The sequence below is a fragment of the Arachis ipaensis genome, chromosome B8 (genome assembly GCF_059453495.1).
Source record: "Arachis ipaensis isolate K30076 ecotype BB chromosome B8, ASM5945349v1, whole genome shotgun sequence".
NCBI classification, from domain to species: domain Eukaryota; kingdom Viridiplantae; phylum Streptophyta; class Magnoliopsida; order Fabales; family Fabaceae; genus Arachis; species Arachis ipaensis.
In genome coordinates this window covers 63,685,093-63,696,732 of record NC_142443.1, presented here as the reverse complement: position 1 = coordinate 63,696,732, position 11,640 = coordinate 63,685,093, and positions in this window count along the sequence as shown.

Genomic DNA, 11,640 nt, shown 5'->3' with positions numbered 1-11,640 from the left:
TTTAGGATTTTTTGCTTCATTTTCTTAATTGTGCATATATATACATAATAAGCTTAGTCAAAATAATGAAATTTTTCAAGAATTTATCTATAGGGCGTTGACATTCCAATTGATTTGAGTGAAAACTTTTTATTGAACTTGCTTGAATTATATATATATATATATATATATATATATATATATATATATATATATATATATATTATGGAACATGTTTTGAGCTAAGAACACACAACCTTGTGAGATTTGAGCCTCAATGGTGTGGTTACATCTTATAACCACTTATTTTCCTTCTTGTGTGTATTATTCTCTTTCTATGATTGTAATCTTTGATTTGTTTGATTCTTTATGTCCATTATTTTGTGTAGACATGCATTTATATGATTGAGGCCATCAATTCATTTAGCTCACTTACCCAAAAAGCCTTACCTTTTATCTTCCTTTGTTAGCCAACTTTGAGCCTATGATTAACCCACTTGTTCTTAATTTTAGCACATAACAAGTCTTGGAGCAAAAAACAATAAGGAAAAGTCTAGGGGGCCAGCAACTTTTGTGTTTTCTGGCCAGCACTTAACCATCAAAATAAAAGTGAGTGATTTTCCACCATTAGATGTAATCTCACACCATTAAAAACACTATTGATGGCTAATTGATGGTTACAAAATACCAAAATTGCTGGCCCCCTAGCATTCCTCAAACAATAAATGTCCATATTTGGATCTTTGATTAGCTTAGGCTAGTGTGTGTGTGTGTCATTCAAGTGTGGGAAAACTTGGGACATTGGTTGAGAAAAAGGGTAGTTTTGTATTTCTATATTTGGGGATTGGATACATGCTCATGTGTTAATTAAATGTAAAACCATATGCATTGACGCTATTGTATATCCCTTATTGCAAAAAGAAAAAAATGAGAAGAAAATAAAAAGAAAAAATATATATGAAAAGAAAAAAAAAAGAAAAAAATGATGAGAAAATAAAAAGAGAAAAAAAAAAAAATATATATATATATATATATATATATATATATATATATATATATATATATGTGTGTGTGTGTGTGTGAAAAGAAAAAAATAGAAAAAGAAAAGAAATAAAAAGGGGACAAAATGCCCCAAAGTGAAGCTCAATAAAATCAATGCATATGAGTTGTGAAATGAAAAGGAAATGCATGAGTATGTGAAAAAGTGAAAAATGGGTAGTTAGGTTAGTTTTGAATTGTATAGGTTGTCATAGGTTAGGTGAGAAGTTTAAGTTGATCAAAGATTCAAATTTCAAGTCCACTTGACCAAATATGCATCCTACCTTGACCCTAGCCCCATTACAACCTATGAAAAGACCTCATGATAATTGTATGCATGCATGAAATAAATGTTGATTGTTAGATGAAAAACAAATCTTGGAAAGCATGATTATGAGAGAATTGAGAGAATCAACCCTAAACACTTGAGCGACTAGAGTGAAAACACATCCGGTGAGGTTTTGATTGCTCAATTACATGTTTTCACCTATGATCATCTCTTCTTGCAAGTTTATAAAAATATTTAATAACTCAATTCAATTGTGGATTAGATTTGCTATTGCCTTAGCCCTTGTGCTTATATTGATTTTCGTGGAAATTGATTTATTTTGACCAAGCAAGTGCATGCATTTAGATAGTTGTATATAGATAGATTGCACTTAGTTAGTTTACATTTTAATAAATGATGATATCCTTTGTCTTTCTCTTGGTTTAAGCATGAGGACATGCTTGGTTTAAGTGTGGGGAGATTTGATGCACCGCTATTTGATGGTGCATCCTATGCTGAATTTAGGGGATTTTATCATCCTTTTCCCACATTTACCCACTAAAAAAAGTATGGTTTCATGATTGTCTATGCTTTTTAAGCCTTAATTAGATAAATTTAATTCACTTTTGATTCCATTAGATGCCTTGATGTGTGTGTTAGTGATTTCAGGTTGAAAAGGCTAGGAATGGATCAAAGGAATGAAGAGAAAAGCATGCAAAGTGGAGAAATCATGGAAAATCAAGGATTGGGAGAAATTCACTCCACACGCACGCACAGCAGACGCGCACGCGTGAAACGATGAGGTGGCACGGCGATGCGTACGCGTACATGACGCGTACGCTTGGAACGCAATTTGTCAAGCGACGCGCACACGTGCTGTACGCATACGCGTCGATGCTCGTATGTAACCCACTTAAAGTGAATCCGCTGGAGGTGATTTCTGGGCTTCCCAGGCCCAAATCCAACTCATCTCTGATGCTATTTAACCCAAGGATTGAAGGGGAATCACAACTTTTGAACACATTACATTAGTTTAGTTTACTTTTGGAGGGAAAGTTAGTTTCTAGAGAGAGAAGCTCTCTCTTTTCTCTAGAATTAAGATTAGGTTAGATCTAGATTAGGATTTCTTATATCTAGGTTAATTTCATGCTTAGATTTACTTTTCCTTTTGTAATTCTTCTTCTTCTACATCTTCTCTCTCTAGTTTAGCATTTAATTCTTGTAATTCTCTATTTTTATGTGGATGCATTTTTGTTTCTTCAATTTCTCTTTTAATGCAATTTATGATTCATGTTCCTTTATTGTTGAATTGCTTTGTTGTTGTTCAATTCCTTTTATTTTCCTCTTTTATCTCTCAAGTGTTTGATGAAATGCTTGGTTGGATTTTAGTATAGATTTTTCTCCTCTTGGCTTTAGTAGAGTAATTAGTGACTCTTGAGTTATCAAACTCCTTTGTTGATTGATAATTAGAAGTTGCTAATTGACTTGAATGCCACTAAAGCTAGTATTTCCCTTGGGATTTGGCTAGGACTTGTGGAATCAAGTTAATTCATCCACTTGACTTTCCTCCATGGTTAGAGGTTAACGAAGTGGGAACAACGGACAATTCTCATCACAATTGACAAGGATAGCTAGGATAGGACTTCTAGTTCTCATACCTTGCCAAGAGCTTTTCTAGTTGTTAGTTTATTTCTTTTGCAATTTACAATTTTTGTTTTTTATTCCAAAAACCCCAAAACATACTTCATAACCAATAACAAGAACACTTTATTGCAATTCCTAGGGAGAACGACCCGAGGTTTGAATACTTCGGTTATTAGTTTTATTAGGGGTTTGTACTTGTGACAAACAAATTTTTGCATGAAAGGATTATTGTTGGTTTAGAAACTATACTTACAACGCGATTTCATTAGTGAAATTCTACACCATCAATTTTCCATTCATCATGGAGGAGTGGCTGTTCCACCGGAGTTTTGGAGGACTGGAGGAAAGGGAAAAGTGAGGGATCAAGTTAGGATTGAGTTAGAATTTTAAGAACCTTAGATAACTTACCTTACTTGTGACTTTCAATTATAGTTTTAAGTTTTAAATCTGAGTGTCGGAGTTCTAGAATAGCCTCTGACTTTTCTGGAACCTTATATATTATGCATGCTGGCACCATTACCATGCTAAGAACCCTCGGTTCTCACCCCATACATATGTTGTCTTTTTCAGTTGCGGGTCGAGAGGCACCTCGCTAGGCGTCTGGAGTTTCTTGTCACCAGCAGAGTTGGGATATTGTCTTTTGGGTGTTGTTATGTATATGTATATATATGTATAGACTTCTCTTTTACATGTTTTGCTTTTGTCCCTCTAAGAAGCTTTTGGGAGAACTAGTAGTTTACTTTACGTATTTTGGATCACCTAGGTTGTATGTATATGTATATGATATTCTCCGGTCAGCCTTGGCTTCGCAGGTGAGCCTGGAGCTTGATAGTTTGTACCTTTGACACTCTGATCTTATTATATGTATATGTCTTTTCTTTTCTTCGTACGCAAATAATCGTTATCTTGAGCGTTGTGCTTTTATTTTTTCACGATTTTGCTTAAACCAACCTTTAAAGCTTCTCGAATATTCTATTCTTTCAATTATATTATGTATGTATATTTTATTTTAGTGGTCATAATACTACACCACCTCTATTTTACGGCTTAAGCGTAAAGCTCTGTGTGGTAGGGTGTTATAGTTGAACTCCAGGTCTCGGACAATGGCACCAATATTTCGGGAGTTACCTAAAACCGGTGTGATTTGGACCTGAACGTGAGGTCCAAGCTCCTTTGGGTGAGATGCTCTAACGTCTCCACCGATGGAGTGAAGCGGTCCAAGTCCTTCAGAGAGGTTTATAGGATGGTACTTGCAAGAGACTCCGATGCTTAAGTTAGCAAGGGATTTAAGAAGATTTTTATGTAGATTAGAGTTGAGTGTTACCTGAGATAAAGAGGGTATTTATATAGTAATGAAGATAAATTATCTTCGGTAACTTGTCCACTTATCTTGGTAGGAGGTTATCCTCCCTTTTTCATCTAGGAGTTGGTGAGATTCGATATTTGAATATGGAAGCTTATTTGTTGGAGTAGTTGGGATCACGCGTGTAGGTCGATCGGTCGTACGGACCTAATGGGTCCGTTTTCCTTGGAGGTCGGGTTGGACATGAGAAGGTCTTCTAGACCCTTTATGTGACGGGCTTGTCTCTTTTGGGCCTGGCTTTATTATTAGGTCAGGATATGAACCATATCTAACACATAAATTTTATTAGCTTAAACTGTGATCATCGAAAGAAAAATTCCTATCGTCTATGACCCTTTATTAATGTTAACCTGAATCGGCCATTGTCTTTTTGGATTTCTCTCACCCGAGGTGGGACTTCTACTAGAGTGGCTTTCATAAGACATACCCACTTCTCTTGGAATAAAAAGCACACTAACTCTATGTAGAATTCTTAGCCTTATTACAACAATACACTTAGCTTCAAATACCCGATGGTGTTAAATTTTTTTCCCATTTCTAGTGTTAAAAAAATTATAGATTCAATATCACACTCAATAAAGATTTATGATACATGTATAACATGTATTCAATATGTTCGAGCCTGCTCCACCGATATATTAAAAATAATATTTTGGAACGAGTGGAAAACTAAGGGTGTGTTTGGGGTTTGAATAGAAAAGCCCGTTTGAGCATCTTGAATGTCCCATTGTTGTTTGACAACTTTTTGGAATTCCTAACCCAGAAGTGCTTTCACCTCTGAACGTACATTCACGTGAAGCTAAAAGTTCTAGTTTCTGCGTTCACGTTGGGAAGGTTAATTACTGTTGGAGGAATTAGGTAAGAAATTTATTCCATATTTACAAAGTCTTCCCTCCATTTCTTCTATAAAAAGGATGTACATAACCACATAATTTCACAGTAGTTCTTTGTATGTTCTTCGTTACAGATTTTTTTCCATCAAACTCTTTTAGATTTGTTTCCATCACTGCCAAGGTAAAGATTTTAATTTTTTTTATTATTTTTAGTTCTCTCTTTCATATTTTGATTTTTATGTTTTTATTGTATTTTTTATTTATATTATAAATATTTTTTATATTATTTTTTTAGTGTTTTGATGTTATTTTTTTAGTTTTCTATTGTTATATTTTTATTGTATTTTTTCATTTATATGACAATTATTGTTGATATAAATTTTTATTTTTATTAATTTTATGATATTTTTATTATTTTTTGTTTATATAAATTATTTTGTTCTATCCTTTATTGTACTATATTTATGTTGTGTATAATTATTTTTTATTTGATTTTATTCATATGAATTTTATTTATTTTTATTATAATTTTTTGTTCATATAATATATATTATTGGTTGTAATTATTATATATTATGTTTGTATGAATTTTTTTTGTTTCTTTTTGTTTTTATTATACTTCTTACTGTACTCTATGATGCACGGACACTGACACGACATGGGACACACCGACACACGAAATTTAAAATTTTATAAGACTAATGATTGGATTCTTGATGGTATAGAATTTCACAAATGAATTCTCGTTGCAAGTATAGTTTCTAAACCAACAATAATCCTTTCATGCAAAAATTTTTGTTTGTCACAAGTACAAACCCCTAATAATCCTAATAACCGAAGTATTCAAATCTCGGGTCGTCTCTCAAAGAAATTGCAGGGTAGTCTCCTTGTTATTGGTTATGAGTTGCATATTTTTGGGGTTTTGATAAGAGACATGAAAGATAAATGGCAAGGAAGTAAACTAATAGCTACAAAGGTCTTGACAAGGTTTGGTGGTCAAGGATCTCTATCCTAATCACTAACCACAACTTGAGAATTGGCAAGGATCAATCCCATTAAGTCATCCTCTAACTAGTAGTAAAGGAAAGTCAAATGAGCTATATCAATCCAAGTCCATAAGTCCTACTTCTCCACCAATTCAATTAGTGAGATCTAGAGTTAATGGCTCCCAATCATCAATCACTTGGATATTAGTAACTCAAGAGTTCCTAAGTTACCATCCCAAGCCAAGAGCATAAAATTCTACTCTAAAATCCAACCAAGTATTTTATCAAATACTTGGAAGGCATAAAAGAAAAGCATAGTAAAATTGCAAGGAAAGTGAATCTACACTACTCAATTGTAAGGAATTAAACAACAACAAAGCAATTCAACAATAAAGGAACATGAAAACATAAATTGCTTTAAAGAGAAATAAAAGAACAAAAGTGCATCAACATAAAAGTAAAGAATTACAAGAATTAAATGCTAAACTAGAGAGAAGAGATGTAAGAGAAAAAGAATTATAAAAGGAAAAGTAAATCAAAGCATGAAATTAACCTAGATCTAAGAATTCCTAATCTAGATCAAACCTACTCCTAATTCTAGAGAGAAGATGGAGCTTCTCTCTCTAGAAACTAACTAAAGCATGATAAAACTAAAATAAAACTCACTAACAAACTAGATGCCTCATCCCTCTTCAGTCCTTGGGTTAAATAGCATCAGAAATGAGTTGGATTGGGCCCAAAATGTACCAGAAATCGCTGGCCATGAGTTGTACTTAAGTGAGTCACGTGCAACATTGGCGCGTACGCGTATAGTGTGCGTGCATACCTCTAAACGCGATGCAATTATAGAAAATTTTATATCATTTTGAAGTCCCAGATATTAGCTTTCCAACGCAACTAGAACCGCCTCATTTGGACCTCTATAGCTCAAGTTATGATCGATTAAGTGCGAATAGGTCGGGCTTGACAGCTTTGCAATTCCTTCATTTCTTCATGAGTTCTCCATTTCTACATATTTTTTCTTCATTCCCTCAATTCAATCTTTGCCTCCTAAATCTGAAATCACTTAACAAACATATCAAGGCATCTAATGGAATCAAGGTGAATTAAATTTAGCTATTTTAAGTCCTAAAAAGCATGTTTTCACTCTTAAGCACAATTAAGGGAGAATTTACAAAACCATGCTATTTCATTGGATACATGGGAGAAAATTTGACAAAACCCTTTAAATTCAACACAAGATAACTCCTAAAAATGGGGTTTATCAAAGACACGGGGACATGCATACATATAAAATATAAAGTATTTTTTAAATAAATCGTAATGATATTTTATTGATATTAAAACATAAATTAATTTTTTAATTATTTTTAATGTCTTATTTTAATTATATAAAGTATTTAAAATATTTTTTGTTTTAATAAATAATAATATATACTATTTCTAAATTTATTTTAAGAATACATGTTAAGAATAAGATTGGACATGTTGACATGTGATGGTATTTAGGTGTGTCCAAGCGTGTCCGGAAAAGATTTTTTATTTTTTATTTTTTATTAAGACAAGGTTGGACACAACAGACACGCGTGTCGGACAAGTGTCAGTAAGTGTCGTGTCCGAAATGTGTCCGACATGCTGACACAGTAACTCAATAAAGTGTCTGTGCTTCATAGACTGTACTTTATTTTCGTTTTTATTATTTACTAATTATAAGTAACAAAAGAGTCATAAATAATAAAAATTTATGGTACAAAATGATACTAAATTAAAGAGTACTAACGGCACTAAAATAAATTATAAAATATTTTCTTTTTATTTGACATTATAAAATGTATAGTACTCTCTTTCATATTTTTATTTCTTATTGTTTTTTAGTTCATATGAATTTTTTTTATCATTTACTTTTCTTTATATTTAATATTTTAAGTGTCTTTTTTATTTTTATTTTTATTATTTTTTCAGTGTTCTAATCTCTTAGGTATGTTATTAATTTTTTATGATATTCTTGTTATTTCTTGTTGGTATAAATTCTATTTTTTTCTTTTTTATACACTGTGTTTATATCTTATACAAAATTTATTTTATTTTTCTTATTTGATATAGTTCATATGAATTTTTTTTATCTTTTATTATATTTCTTTTATTCATATAATATATATTGTTGGTTTTATAAAATTTTTTTCGTTTGTTATTTACATGAGTTCTCTTTTTATATTTTTATTATACTTTATTTTTGTTTCAGCTGAAATTTTTTATTTGTGTTTGACTATGTAAAATTTATAATTATAATTTTCATATACTATGTTTTATTGTAACTTTTTTTTATGATATAGATTAATTGATCTCATTAAAAAAGACAAACTAAATAAAAAATTATTCATAAGTATAATAAAATCATAAATATTGGATGCCAAAAACGTTTTATTAGAATAAAATTATTGAGAGTTTGGTATAAAAATAATATTAAATTAACATTTCACGTTATTACTTGAAATTTAAATATATATATATATCTAAAATTTATATTTTTTTAATAGAATAATGAGTAACAATAAATCTCTAAAGACAAAAGCAGCATGGGACATGGAGATCACTAAACAATTTATCCAAGCATGCTTAGATCAAATTGCTAAACAGCAACTTAATAAAACCACTCTTACAAAGAAATGTTGGAAGGATGCTTTGTCTCAATATTATGAAAAAACTGGAACAAATTTTTTGGCAAAGAAACGGGTTTAGGATGGGATTATACTAAACATATTGTTGATGCACCAAATGAATGGTGGGAGAGAAAATAATTTGTACGGAGTAACTTATTATTAAAGCAAAAATTTAACTTTAATTTTGGTAATAAGTCTTGTGTTGATTAGTTGTACACATGCAGAAAAATCTTTATATGAAAAATTTAGAAATAAAGGACTTCCTTTTAAAGATGAGTTAACTATATTATTTAAAGATGCTATGGCCAATGGCAAATTTGCTTGGGTTTCCTCATCTGGGATGTTACCTAGTGGCATAGAAGAAGATGGTAATGGATATCGACCATACTTTGAGAAAGGTCATGTTGATATAGAAGAAGGTTCTGGAGATAGTGAAGAAGGTATAGTTGCTAGTGTGGGAGTTACTACTGAATTTCAACACATTAATCTTAGCTCTTTTCAAGAAAATAATAGTCAAAAGAGTACGAAAAAATGGAAGAGATGTAGTTTGTGAAACAACAAAAAAGAAGAAAAATTTTAAAGTTCCTGCCTCAAAGCAAATTGCAGATGCAATAAATAGAATTGCTTTTGCATCTGAATCACGCTCAACTATTGTGTCCACATTTCTAATACCTGGTGCATCTACGGAAAAGTAATGGCTGAGATTCAAAAGATGAAAATAATTGCTAGTGATCCTAATTTTTATAGTCATTGTTGTCAACTAATAATGTTTAAACTTGTTAGAGAAATGTTTGTATCCTTAAAAAGATATGAACAAAGATTGTTGGATTGGCTCAAACATGCAGCATATAATCCATTACCATTCATGCAAAAAAAAAAATTTTTTTTTTTGTGATTTTCATGCAAAACTAATTAAGTTATTATTGTACTCCATTTTAATTTGTCCATAAATTTTTTGTTATGCTAGAATAAAACAATAGAAAAATTTGTGTGTTGCTTATGTATCATTTTATAATATAATGCTTGTGGTACTTAATTATTGCTCTTATTATATATAATTTATTTATATTTTTATATAGAACTTAATTTTTGTTAATTAATTTGGAATGAACATGGAGTATTTGTTTGAAGAGTATAAAAAAGAACAACATGAAGAATCAAAATTACTTTTTATTATAGAAAAAGATACAGAAGAGATTGAAAATATTTCTGCATTAATTGGTCAATATGCAGTCAATTGTCTGTACAAAAATCATGCAGAACTAATGAACAAACAGGTTATTTATGGGTGCAAGAAATTTTATGTGGTCATGGCATTTGTTGTTATGAAATATTTCGGATGGAAAAATATGTTTTTTTCAATTTTGTGATGAATTAGTTGAACAAGGATTAAAATGTAGAAGACAAATGGGAGTTTAGGTAATGGTTGCAATGTTCTTAAATACGGTTGGTCATGGAGTGGGTAATAGGATGATACAAGAAAGGTTTCAACATTCTGAAGAGACAGTAAGTAGAAATTTTCATGAGGTATTAGTTGCTTGCTTGAGATTATCTATTAAATATATTAAGCCATCGGATTCTAAGTTTCAGAATGTTCATAGCAAAATAAAAAAATGACCAACGAATATTGGCTATTTTTTCAAAAATGCTATAGGAGCAATTGATGGTACTCATATCCCATATGTAGTTAGTCCAAGTGATCAACCCAAATTTATTGGAAGAAAAGGATATCCAACACAAAATATAATGGCTGTATATGATTGGGACATGTGTTTTATTTTTGTTTTAGTTGGATGGGAAGGCATTGCGCATGATGCTCGTGTATTTGACAATGCTATTGCAACTCCTACCATGAATTTTCCGCATCCTCCAGGTTAATTTTTATCATTTTCTTACAAATAAGCTATATTTACTTGGTTATCATGTAACTAATTTTATTGTTCATTAGGTAAATATTATTTGGTAGATGCCGGTTATCCTACACCAAAAGGATATATTGGTCCATATAAATGTGAGCGCTATCATCTTGCAGATTTTAGGAATTCTTCTAGATTTACAAATCATAATGAAGTATTTAATTATTATCACTCAAGTTTAAGATGCACAATAGAAAGGACTTTTGAAGTGTGGAAAAATAGATTTGCTATCTTGCGACACATGCCCAAGTTCAAAATTGAAGCCCAAGTGCAGATAGTGTGTACAACAATGGTTATTAATAATTTTATTAGAAGATATTCTGAAACAGATACTGGATTTAATCAATATGAACATGCAAACATTCTTGATGGAGAAGATAGTAGTTATGTTGGTGAAAGTTCAGATCAAACTCTAACCATTAGCTCTTCTACCGAAATAGATTGTATTTGAGACTCGATTAGGGATCAAATTATTAATCACATGTAGTAAAAATAATAGTGTTCTTATGTACTAATTTTGTATAAGATATTATTTTTTATATATTTTATTAGTGTTTTATCTTTTAATTTAATATTTATTAGTGCTTTTATGTATTAAAATATATTTTGTCAACTTTTATATGTTACTTTAATTTAGTAAATAAATATTCAAATTCAAATATCTAAAGTAAAATAATAGAATAATATAAAAAATTATTTTAATTGATGTCTCTTTTAGTAATTTTTTATCTAAAAGTAATTTTGAGTAGTATAATCTAAATAATATTTATTTTACTATAATCCATTTTGATATAAAGATTGCCAAACATAAATCACATTCACACAAACTTACTTGTTATCAAAATTAAATTTACAAAATCAATTTTATACAAACTTCTGTTTACAAACTGTAATCCAAACACACACTAAATAAATAACTTCTGTCCTAAGAACGAAAGACTGTGTCAATTGTA